This window comes from Pinus tabuliformis, chromosome J (assembly GCF_031772625.1).
Source record: "Pinus tabuliformis cultivar Carrire ecotype Pingquan chromosome J, CPIR1, whole genome shotgun sequence".
Classification (NCBI taxonomy): domain Eukaryota; kingdom Viridiplantae; phylum Streptophyta; class Pinopsida; order Pinales; family Pinaceae; genus Pinus; species Pinus tabuliformis.
This window is the reverse complement of record NC_142295.1, coordinates 1,222,798,964-1,222,812,404: the sequence shown is the minus strand read 5'-3', so window position 1 is coordinate 1,222,812,404 and position 13,441 is coordinate 1,222,798,964. Positions and strand designations below refer to the sequence as shown.

At 33.6% G+C, this 13,441-nt stretch overlaps 1 pseudogene; it reads left to right on the top strand.

The window, feature by feature from the left end:
- Positions 1-364: 364 nt before the first annotated feature.
- LOC149231537 (putative anion transporter 1, chloroplastic pseudogene) lies at positions 365-1,412 on the top strand (annotated as a pseudogene).
- Positions 1,413-13,441: the final 12,029 nt, after the last annotated feature.

The window sequence follows — 13,441 nt, the reverse complement described above, 5'->3', positions numbered from 1 at the left end:
AAGAATTTGGGTTTGGGTCAGTTATGTCACAATGTTGCAAGCCTTGAGCCACATCTAGTCCTTGATGATCCCTTGCAACCTACACAACAAGCATTCTTGTAATAGCTTTTGATAACATACATGCAAAATATTCCCTCAACTTGCACAAGTCAAGATATTTCTTTAAAATAATACCTACTTAAGACCCATGGCTTCTTACCATGTTCTTCCTTGGCTTGAGGACCTTCTAATAACATAATTTCATCACATATTAAATTGCAACACCATTTACCCATACATACTCTAGGAATTGTTTTGGATGACCCAAATGACAAATCCTCCTTTACTTCATCTAGAGAATGAGGCCTATTAGGCAACTCTTAAGATGTTACAGAGTGTAACACATGGAAAAACTATTCTTGCTAAAGAAATTGAGCTAGAATCTCGTTGTATTATAAAAAATGCAAATGATAATGTTAAGGATAGGGCCATGCCTACTATGAAAAATCCATTGTCTAGGTGGGTTCTTGTTAAAGAAACAACTTGATCATTGGCAGTAGTATACAATGAGATGTATCTTGGTTCAGTGATAGGATTGTCCTTGTCTCCAATTCTCATACTCAATTTTAGGTGGTCATCTATCTTTTTTTTCAATTGGCTCTCTCAGTGCCATTTGGTTTTCTTTGTGGAAGAGAAATGTATATAGCTCAACACTTTGATATCCATATCTACATGCATAAGAGATATAATTCATCCTAGGGAATAACAATCTAAAAGAATGTGTTGAATTCATACCATGGATATTTCTTCTATCAAAGGCACTAGTTTGGACATTGATAACTTCACACCTTTGCCACAATTGGGATACATTCATTATTCTCACCTAGATGCCAACATATTACAATTAGGTTTTGAAGCTCAACCTCACTAAGTTGGGTCTCTTTTTCATTCTCCCTTGGCTTACTATGGCTGTGTCTTCTAATCTAGGACGATGTATTATCGATACACTAGTAAAAAGAGGTATATCAATTACAATTGTTCACAAGGTTATGCAAACAATGAGCTTCCTTGGCCCTCCATTCTTCTTGACCAACTAGGCCATGTGAATTATTCAGAAATGAAATTTTTGTGCATGAAAATAAGCCAAGGAAGTGATGTTTTTCTCAGTCCAAGCTTTATTCCAATCATCAAGATATTGGCCCACGCTATTTTGGGTATTTCTAGGCTTGTCAGACACCACGAATTTGGTTGGTGTTGTTGGTGTTGGATCAACTCTATATATTCTACAACATGGTTCTTGGAATGACATACATGATTCGAAAGGGAATAATGTAATATTGTTTGTTTCCCTTTGGGCCTTTGCAAAATTGGTTCCAAATTCAATCCTTGCAATATTTATAATGAAATCACGATATAAATGCAATTTCTCTTAGACATATTTAAATATGAAATAATGTATGACGTAAGATATTTAACAAAACAAAATGAAAGATATTTCCTCATTGACAAGAGAAGCTGTCAATGAGATTTGAGTTTTTAATTAAAAATAATAATATTAAAATAATTAGAGATATTATTTTATTTATATAATGATTATTTTATTATAAAAAAATCTAAACTTAATATGTATTAATTTTTTTCCAATTCGTATTTATTTAAAGTAAGGGAAAAACTATGTCAAGTAGAACACACTTGGATATTAGAATGACAAGGAAACATCACCTAGAGGATGGAAAATATAGCCTCAAGAAGAAGATCTACAACAAACACTAACTTGTAGATGAAGTAAACTTTTAGCTTTGGTTTATTGCTTACAAACTAACTCTTTACATACACTGTTTTCACCGAAATAAAAATATTTCGAGGATTCAAACCTAGATTTTGCTACAATAATCTGTCAAGCACCTCCTGAGCCCAACCAAAACTAGAGACACATACATAAGTCGACATAATTCAAAAGAAAAGACTCCCAAGTTTTTTGGAAGGCTTTTGAAATTCATGCATAATCTATATAACAAATGGAATGGAGAACTAAACTATCCATTTTCCCAACTTTCAATTACTCTTGTACAAAACTATTATTCAAATCATGGATGACATCATCCATGGCCACCTTATGGGCCTCCTGCACCAACAATGTGGGGCTTAATCTGATCATTAGAACACATAATCATTTTTTTTAAGGCCCCCATCACCATCCTATTCACCTTCTTTGATCATTTCCTGGAACTCCTCTTCCTTCATGCAAGCCATTCCCAGGAGTGTGGCATTTCTCTTGAGACTATGGAATGTGATGAGGCATTTCTATAGATTTGTGAGGAGATGGAAGCCACTGCAGAGCTCCTTCATGAACCCTTCCTCCCCAATTTCTTCGCCATGAGAAGCATATAGTCCTCAAATTGAAATTCCACATTGGATTTTCCCGCTATTTCAGTCACTTGGGCATTCAAACCTATATCCACATAGTTATATTCACTGAAGGTGTCAAGGGGAGTCACAAAATTTTCTTGAATGGAAACAACGACCAAGGTTCTATTGTGATTTTACAGTATTTATGGGCAAGGCAGTTGCATTTCTAATTACTGTAGAGGTCCATTGTCACTATTCTGGAAATATTTCATTGTTTTTTTTAATCCACAAAGCAAACCAAGGATGAATGAATGAAAACTCAAATTTTTCCCTGATTTAAAAGCACATAATTTGAGATTTTGGATATTGAAATTCAATAGGTTGCATGAATTTGATTTCCTACAGAGTTCAACATTGATAACTCTTTATAGGTTATTCGATTCCAAATCCACCCTTTTCTTCCTCCAGGTTCATTAATAAGGGATTTCTAACTTGTTTTTCTATATCTTGTGATTGCCACAATCAAAGGATTGACCATAGATTTGATTAGATGCCAAATATCCAACATTTCAGTTTTCTATTGCATCCATGGTCTATCAATTATCAACATGAATGGTTGCTTTATAGGAAGGATGAGAAGGGGCATTTTCCTTGGCCTTTTTAAAGAGGGCACACACTATAGATGCTCCAATATGAACAAAAATCTCAATATGTCACTCCAATTTTCGGTTCCATCTTGAATTTGGCCTTAGAATTTATGATTGATGGTAATATGAGAATCCATTTTTTCAACTTGATATGATGGAAATTTTTTTGACTTGTGCTATTTTCATTTATGTTTATAAATTAATGCATCCCATGCATTTGGTGAGTTACCATGTTTATAAAGATGATTTTTTAACTAATTAGATGAGAGGCTCTATGATCTTCATGGAAAAGTTGTTGTTGATTGTTTGCAAATCCAATATGCTATATATATGTATGTATATATGTATATTTAATACACACACACACACACACACACACACACACACACACACACATATATTTATATATACATACATATATATAGCATGTCTCACTGTTTAACATCTTTTTCATTAACAATTCAAAATAGTTTTTGGTTTTAACATCTATTTGAGTATTGTGTCCTTAAAAAAACTAATAATTGAAAGAGCGAAGTGTGAAAAAAAGGGATTCTCAGGGTTATCATGGTTTGAACGCTGTAGACATCTACGGGACTTTGGATTTCAGGGGACACAGGAAAGCTGTAGACATCTACAAGATTTTGGATTTCAGAGGAGATAGAAAATCTACAAACATCTACATGATTTTGGATTTTAGGGGACACATGCTCAAGACAACATAACAAAGAAACTTGCATAGAGAAAAAGATCAAATCCAATATTAGTTTAGGTTTTCTTGCATAAGCACGTTTGTAATATAAAATCCTTGATGGCCAAGAGTTGAGTCTAGAGGTTCCTCATTGATTTGGGAGAAACCACAATCTAATATAAAATCCATAATAATGAACATATCCCAATTGTTGCAAAGGTGTGAAGTTATCAATGTCCAAATTGGTGGCTTTGACAGAAGCAATATCCATGGTATGAATTCAACACATTCCTTTGGATTTCCATTTCTTAGGATGAACTATCTCTCTTTTGCACGTAGATATGGATCTTCAAGTGGTGGGTTACATTTCTTTGCCACAAAGAAAACCAAATATCACCAAGATGATCACCTAACATCAAGTATGAGCATTGGATATAAGGAAAATCATGTCACTGAACCAAGATACATCCAACTGTATACTACTGCGAATGATCAAATTATTTCTTTAATAGGAACCCACCTACAGAGTGGATTGTTCATAGCAGGCATAGCTTTGTCCTTAACGTTATCATTTACATTTTTTGTAATATAATGAGAATTTACCTTAATTTATTTAGCAAGAACAGGTTTTCCACGTGTTACACTCTGTAACAACTTAAGATATGCATGATAGGCCTCATTCTCTAGACGAAGTAAAGGAGGATCTGTCATCTGGGTCATCCAAAACACTTCGTAGAGTATGTTTATAGATGGCACTGTATTTTATGATGATAGTTAATCCTTCGCACATCACTCAATATTCTTCACTTGATTCCATACTTATTTAATATTTGTTAATTAATAATATACAATGGTTTATTTTAAGGTGGTTGTTGATGATTTTGATTCCCAATACTCATTTTTTATTTTTATTTTTTGGGGGAATTACTAAGGTAGGGACATTCCACATGATATATAACTATTCCTTGTAAATATGATAAGACTTTCATGACTATTTCCTAAATCATCTCATCCTCTTTAGCCTAGCAATCCTGAAATTTGCAACATTGAGATGCAAGTCTATAACACTTTTTTGGGAACTCCTTGGATTGCATAAACCCAATGGTTCATGTCCTTCATATTGCACATTGAATCCGCTACTACATGATAAACTATCTTGAATCATTTGGTTTGTTGAGAATCCTAAGAGTAAAAATCCACTAGTGTTTTCCTTGGTGTAGCTAACACAAATTTGTCAGCACTTTATTCAATCTACAGTTTTTGATAGTCAAGACACAAATTTCCTTGGTGATCACTATAGGCCTTTTGGATTTGAAACTTCTATTTTCGTAAGCTTTCACTTATATTTAATCTTGATCTTAATAAGATTTGTGTGATAGACTTTGGATTGTCTTCCACACTATTCATTTGATCTTTTTCCTATTTCCTTTGATTCCATTAAAAGGTACTAGTTTATTGAATCTTGGCTCTTGATTTCTCATTTAAAGCAAAGTTACACATTAAAACATTGAATAACGTTCATCTTAGGCACATTTAAGTAGAAATTCATATCATTTTCATTTTGTCTTAAGTAAGTTGCAACGAGCTTAGCTTGCTGTAATTTTCATTTTGTCGCAGAAACAAAGAGAAAATTACATTTTTATTGGTTTTTGTGCCTTAAAATCTTAAAAGAATAAAAAACACTTAAAATGCTTATAAAAAAGCCTTTAATTCATTAAAAAAATCCTAATTCTTCATCGTTATTTCTATTTTTGCATCTAGATAAGTGTGTTTTTGTCACATTGTTGCATTGGGTTTCATTCCCAGATTCATCTTAATGTTCTGCATAGAATTTCATGCCCTTTTAGCTTTAAAACAATCAATTTACAACTTGCTGTAAATTCTGTTCTACAAACTTATTAGTGCATTTTCATAGCCTATTTGCATTAAAATTTTTCCTTTGAATCATAGATAAATATTGCATCATTTCTGTGTGAAATTTCAATGATTTAATCATTTATTACTTCTTGTTTTTCCATTTTTACGCATAGATTTCTTTGGGGAAGTGAATTGTAATTTTGATTTAAGTGTCTCTCATATGGGGATTCCCCCTATTGTTAGCAAGCGCTAACCCAAAGTGCAGGGAAATAATACATAGAGATAGCGTACTATTTCCAGTTACCTTGGAACTGGATAGTTTCAAGTAATAATAGGTTTGAACACTGGATCATTGATATGTACTCTATTAGTAATTGTGAAAATCCTTTGTAATGGAAAGTGAATATGAATGGGAATAGTTGCAAGATCCTATCCAAGCATTTCAATTCAAGTAGTATCCAAGATATTTATAAACCCTCGAATAAATTAGAAGGCCACATTCTAACTCTAGAAGAATATGCTTTCTAACTAGAAACTTAATTCAAGTCTTGGGTACAGAGAATTCTCTTAATTCCTCTGCAATATCAACGTAACAAGGTGAAACTATGAGCACATTAGCATATTAATCCTATTATTCCCATTTGAAATTTCCTTCTTTTTTTTCTTCGGAAAATCGTATATTATGGGTTTTACAAGAAGAGGGAAATACCATGCATAGCCTATGCTAAGTGCATTTGATCTAAAATGTGTGTATCAAAGGAGATGCTTCTTCAAATCTATCTCATCGATATTCAGGTCTCCATGTCTAAAAGGAATAGCCTTGCAAAAGAAACATGGTCTCGTGGCCTATATATATTCATTTTTTTTTATACTTATGAAGACTCCAATATTGTTGCACGAAAACCAAAAATAGAAATATTAGTTTAGGGTGGGAGGAAAACTCTGATAGGACCTAGATTTGCATTAGTGTGTAGCTGCATTTGCATTGGATCTTATTTTTCTACAGAGTAGCCTTCTCCCACAACATAAAAAGGGTAAACAAATAACATCATTATGTATAGATCACTCAATGTAATCCCACAAGCCTTTCAAGGTTGATGAATGGTTGTTGTTTGAGATCGAAATCCCAACTGCAAGCATTGGTCATGGATTTAAAATGCTCTAGTTCCATTTCCATTTCGATATTTACATCGGGATTCAACCTATGCAAACATAGGCAAAATACATCCATAGGCGGCCTTATTTCGCTGGAACTTCAGAAACTTCTAACAAGGCTCTAGGGCTTAAGTCTAGTATTACAAAGAAAATGATGAAAGCAAGTGCATGAAGAAGAAATTTGACTAACATTTTTCCTTGTTAGAAATAAGAAGTTTAGCATTTGGTAATGTCAAGTATGTAGTTAGTTGTAAATAGGGCTTTCAAGCAAGAACTCAGTCAGTTTCAAGTAGTAAATCAGATAGGTATACAGTTTGGCATCATTTAAATCTATGATATTTTAGATCTATGTGAAAAAAATCATTCCAAAGGAAATTATTATTAGAAACAAATGACCTTCTTACTAAGGAAAACTTCATGGAGAAATTCAAATAAAAGTTATGGGATCATTGATAGGGTGTAGTGTTATCTTAGACAAAAGCAGAAAAGTTCGGGAATAAAAAAAAAACACAAGTTCGAGAATAACGCAAGGAAAACAGGTGGTCATAATAAGAAAACCTTTATCCTCCATGCGAAGGTACTTCTCCATCCTGGGAAGGCTTCTCATTCCCAAATTAAAATGATATATGCAGAACAAAACCAATTGAGTAAAATTACATATGTACACTAGTAGAGATTATATGTCCTGGGTGGGCTTCCCATTTCGAAATTAAAATCCTATATGCAGAACAAAACCAATTGAGTAAAATTCACCTTGGCCATCCCAGTTCACTAACATGATAAACAAATAATTATTGGTTTTAGTAGGAATAGTCTCTTAACATAGAACTGACACCAAAAACTTGTCAATTCCAAGCTTGAAAGAAGAGACTTATTGCACTTATATTTTATCTCTCTAGAAGAAATAGTCTAGAAGTTGCCATTCATTTTTACAATTCTAAAACAAAAATAGTTAGGTAACACTTGGATCTAGATTGCAAAAAATCATGAAATAGAATTTGGACCAAGACTGGGAAAAATGTTCCATTTGATCCTTATTTCCATAGATATCAAGTTCCTTACAGAGCATATGGTAGCACCTCACCTCTTTGGTATTCAATCAAACGTGCATCAACACACATAATTATGTTATTAAGTTATTCATCATTTGAGAAATATACTCCCTAGTGAGTATTGCTGAGTGAGTTACAATGTATTGATAAAGAGAAAACTCCTTGGCTTATTGTTCTTATGCATGTTGCACTTTACAATAGTAACAATTTTCACTACGTAGAAGGAAAGAGTGCGTGAAATATGTTTGAGTCATGGTTCATTAAATAGCATGGTCTGTGAACCATGGGCGGGTCTCAAAACAACTTAACTCTAACAAAATAAGGAACTTTGACCTTCCTAAAGCCCCTTTGACTCCTGTCGACTTGCGCTACTCACGCCCTGCTCCTCAAAATGTGGATACTTTCCAATATTTAACAAAATTTGACCTAGGGGACCCCGTCTCAACAAAGGCTGGTGTTGGATGTCTGTGTGTTGTCATTTCATCGATTCCACTTCCTTAAGGTCACATAGGAGGTCAAATCCCATCATAGTAGCCTCTTGTCGCATATTTACCCCAATTGGCTAGTTACTTGGGTAGATGTGGGAAGAGGGTGTTACATCTACTACATTGACGTGTATTGTCTGGTTGAAATGATGCCCAACTTAACTAGGACATGGAGTAAGTGGAAATGCGATATTTAAAATCCTTTTAGATGTGTTTTCCAGGTGTAAATTATATATTTTAAATCCATTTTTCTAGGCCTGTATAAAGAGTATATCACACTCTCAAGTTTGATAAAGAAAAGTTTGATAATGATAGGATTTAATATATAACTATAAATTATAAAGTGGATATGAGCTATATTTTTTAATTTTAGGCTTTATCAAGTTATAAATTCAATCTTTTTCCAAGGTCTGAGAGTTACTTTATTTAAATAAGGGCAGTTGTTGAGCAACGATTCCCTGCCTAAGATTTGTATGTAGGGGGTAGGGGAAGGGCGGTACAGTAAAAGGATGAATTCATGTTATCAAAAAAATATTTCTTTTTTAATAATGTGAAGCTAGTTATTTCCAATATTTCTCCTCAAGACTATTAATTCACACTTTCAAAAAAACCAACAACAATTACTGGAAGCATTTTATGAGATGGATATGGAAATGAGTGAGATGTTGGAGACCTTGTAGAAGTTGCTTCCATATTTTCCTTTGTTGGAAGTTACTGAGTATGGATATGGAAATGGGTGAGATGTTGGAGACTCTATAGTAATTGCTTCCATCTTTTCCTTTGTTGGCACATTCATTAGTTTCGCATCACCTTGAAATTACACTCGATCTAAATATTGAACTAAAAATACATTCACTTCTTTGACTAGAAAAAAATCCATTAGCTATATTCGCAGTTGCTAAAGCCTCTACTACCTTCTCTATTGGTGGTGGGTGGTGGTAAACCCATATTTTTTATTACTCTCTCCAAAGGTTGAATTTTCACTAACTGTTTCATCAACATCCTAGGTATAGGCCTCCTGAGAAGCAGACCCTAGTGTGTATTGAGATTTGCTTTATTTTGGGATTAATCTTGTAGGCTCTCTTCTTGATGGGCTTGGCATATAGCTTTAGTTCCATCTTCATTTTGTTGAAACCATGTATGGAAGATCGACTTGCTCGATTAGTAATGTGTCATTTTCATTTCCCTTTTTCGAGAATATGGAAGGATGGAGTAGTATAAAATAGGAAAGCATAAGAACTCAAATACTAGATCAACCACGATAAGCCTACCATCCTCGACAAACTCATCAACAGATTCTGCTCCCTCATATGTAGGGTTTGTACTAGAAGGGGTTGAACACTTATGGATGGGAGATATCGGTGGATATAGAATTTCATCAGTCAAGTGGGGTTAATTATGGAAGGAAAAGCTACACTCCTCGTGAAGGTCCTATATGAGCTTGAAAGACATGCTACAATCGAAAAGATGCATTTACTCAGAAGCACGAAAGCTAGCATAACTAGTTACAGATCCAAATCCAATAGCAGAAGAGCAAGCTTCAGTTCCCTATCCAATTCGAGATTTAGATCGAGATTCCACCTATGCAAACGTAGGCAAAAGACATCCATAAGCAAGCTTATTTTGTTGTAACTTCATAAACTTCTAACAAGGCTCCAAGGCTTAAGGCTATTGTTCCAAATCTCAGGATGAAAACAAGTGCATGAAGAAGAAATTTGACTAACAATTTTCCTTATTAGAAATAGGAAGTTTAGCAGTTGATAATGTCAGCTATGTAGTTAGTTGTAAGTAGGGCTTTCAAGTAGGAACTCAATCAATTTCAAGTAGGAAATCAGTCAGCTAGAACGTTGGGCATTAGTTAAATCTATGTTATTTTAGATCTATGTGAAAAAAATCATTCTAAAGAAAATTCTTATTAGAAACAAATGACCTTATTACCATGGAAAACTTCATACAAAGATTCAAATAAAAGCTATGTGATCAGTAATAGGGTGTAGTGTTGTCTCAGAAAAAATCAGGCAAGTTCAGGAATAAAAAAGAAGAAGGAAAGTTCTAGAATAATGCAAGGAAAGAAGGTAGTCCTAATATATTGGGAAAGCGTCTCATTCCCAAATTAAAATGTTATATGCAAAACAAAACAAGTTGAGTAAAATTACAGACATAACACTAGTAAAGATTATCTGTCCTGGGCGGGCTTCTTATTCCCAAATTAAAATTCTATATGCATAATAAAACCAATTGAGTAAAATTCATCTTGGCCATCCCATTTCACTAACATGCTAAACAAATAATTATTGGTTTTAGCAGGAATAGTCTCTTAACACAAAACAGACACATTTTGTTCTTATTAATCATGTTATTCCCATTTAAAATTTCGTTCTTTTTTATTTGGAAAATCATATATTCAGGCTTTTACAAGAAGAGAGAAACACCATGCAGATCCTATGCTAAGTGCATTTGATCTAAAATGTGCGTATCAATGGAGATTCTTTTTCAAAGCTATCTCATCGATATTTAGGTCCCCATGTCTAAAAGGAATAGCCTTGCAAAAGAAACATGGCCCCGTGGCCTATAGAGATTCATTTTTGTGATACTTACGAAGACTCCAATATTGTTGCACGAAAACCAAAAATAGAAATATTAGTTTAGGGTGGGTGGAAAACTCTAATAGGACCTAGCTTTGCATTAGTGTGTAGCTTCATTTGCATTGGATCTTATTTTTCTACAGAGTAGCCTTCTCCCACAACACAAAAAGGGTAAACAAATAACATCATTATGTATAGATCACGGAATGTAATCCCACAAGACTTTCAAGGTTGATAAATGGTGATTGTTTGAGATGGAAATCCCAACTGCAAGCATTGGTCATGGATTTAAAATGCTTTAGTTCCCTATCTAATTCGATATTTACAACAGTATTCGACCTATGTAAAAGTAAGAAAAAAAATCCATAGGCGGCCTTATTTCGCTGGAACTTTAGACACTTCTAACTAGGTTCTAGGGCTTAAGGCTATTATTACAAAGATCATGATGAAAGAAAGTGCATGAAGAAGCAATTTGACTAACAATTTTCCTTGTTAGAAATAGGAAATTTAGCAGTTGGTAATGTCAAGTATGTAGTTAGCTGTAAATAGGGATTTCAAGTAGGAACTCAGTCAGTTTCAAGTAGTAAATTAGGAAGCTAGAACATTGGGCATTAGTTAAATTTATGCTATTTTAGATCTATGTGAAAAAAATCATTCCAAAGAAAATTATTATTAGAAACAAATGACCTTCTTACTAAGGAAAACTTCATAGAGAAATTCAAATAAAAGTTATGGGATCATTGATAGGGTGTAGTGCTGTCTTAGACAAAATCGAGCAAGTTCAGGAATATAAAAAAAGAAGACAAGTTTGCAAATAACACAAGGAAAGAAGGTGGTATTAATAGCAAAACCTTTTTCCTCCATGTGAAGGTACTTCTCCATCCTGGGAAGGCTTCTCATTCCCAAATTAAAATGATATATGCAGAACAAAACCAGTTGAGTAAAATTCCATACATAACACTAGTAGAGATTATCTGTCTTGGGTGGGCTTCTCATTCCCAAATTAAAATGCTATATGCAGAACAAAACCAGTTGAGTAAAATTCACCTTGGCCATCCCAATTCACTAACATGATAAACAAATAATTATTGTTCTTAGCAGGAATAGTATCTTAACACAAAATTGCCACCAAAAACTTGTTAATTCCAAGCTTGAAAAAAGAGACTTATTGCACTTATATTTTATCTTTCTAGAAGAAATAGTACAGAAGTAGCCATTTATTTTTACAATTCTAAAACATAAATAGTTAGGTAACACTTGGATCTAGACTACAGGAAATCATGAAATAGAATTTGGACCAAGACTGGGAAAATTGTTCCATTTGATCCTTATTTCCATATATATCAAGTTCCTTACAGAGCATCTAGTAGCACCTCACCTCTTTGGTATTCAATCAAATGTGCATCAACACACATCATTATGTTATTAATTTATTCATCATTTGAGAAATATACTCCTTAGTGAGTATTGTTGAGTGAGTTACAATGTGTTGATAGAGAGAAAACTCCTTGGCTTATTGTTCTTATGCATGTTGCACTTTACAATAGTAACAATTTTCTCTACATGGAAGGAGAGAGTGTGTGAAATATGTTTGAGTCATGGTTCATAAAATACGAATTCAACATTATTTACAGGTCATGTTCATGCATATGAGCGGTCTTATAGAATCTCTAATATAAAATATAACATTAGAGATGGAGCATATTAAATTTGAGAAAGATGAATCAACTCCAATATATATAATTGTTGGTGATAGCATGACAACTTAGAATGCATTGTTGGTATCTTCAAGGAGACACAACCTACACACTTATCATTATGTGAATCCAATTCCAATCCTTGTGATAGAGCTTCATATACTAAGGGCTTTTGGTTGGTTTGTTTCATAGTTATTCGTCAATTGCAAAAGCTCAAAGATCCCTATGGTAAAGTGTGGAAGACCACATTCGACCTCCTTTTTTGTGCATAGATTTATACTTCTTCACCAAGTTTTCTATGACAAGTTGAGGCAATCCTTTGCACAAGTTTATGATGGGTCATCTGTAAATAAGACTAGGCTTCCATGTAAAGGTCTGTGGGATTTAAAGAATTTTTCATTGTGTTCTTTTCTAAAGTTTGATGCAAGATCTCTGTGGCAAATTCTTGTGCAGAACTTGTTTGGGAGAGGGATATACCTTTTCTTCTACATCACTGTAGATAGGTATATTTTGAATGGTTCAAGATCAAGTTTCCTCCATCACTGGAATTGTTCCATTAGAAATCATCAAGCTACTATTCATGAACAAAGAATCGAGGGCCTTATATATTTTGTGAAACAATTCGTTGAATCAGTATGATGGGTATTGGTTATACGAGTAATTGGATGTGCATTGGCCCCAACAGAAATACTCTTGATAGGAAATACACTATATACAATGATGGCTTAGAAATCTTTGTTTAAATCACACTCAAATCTATGTTCAAAAAATGGAAGAATACAATGATTGGGTTCAAGTTCCCTATTTTAATACACAACAATAATACAACATGTGCATTATTCCATTGGAAACCAACTAGGAAACCAATTTGTTTACAAATACAACGTTGATATAACCTGTACATAAATTTATGGATAGATATACCATATCAATATGATTTCTAACTA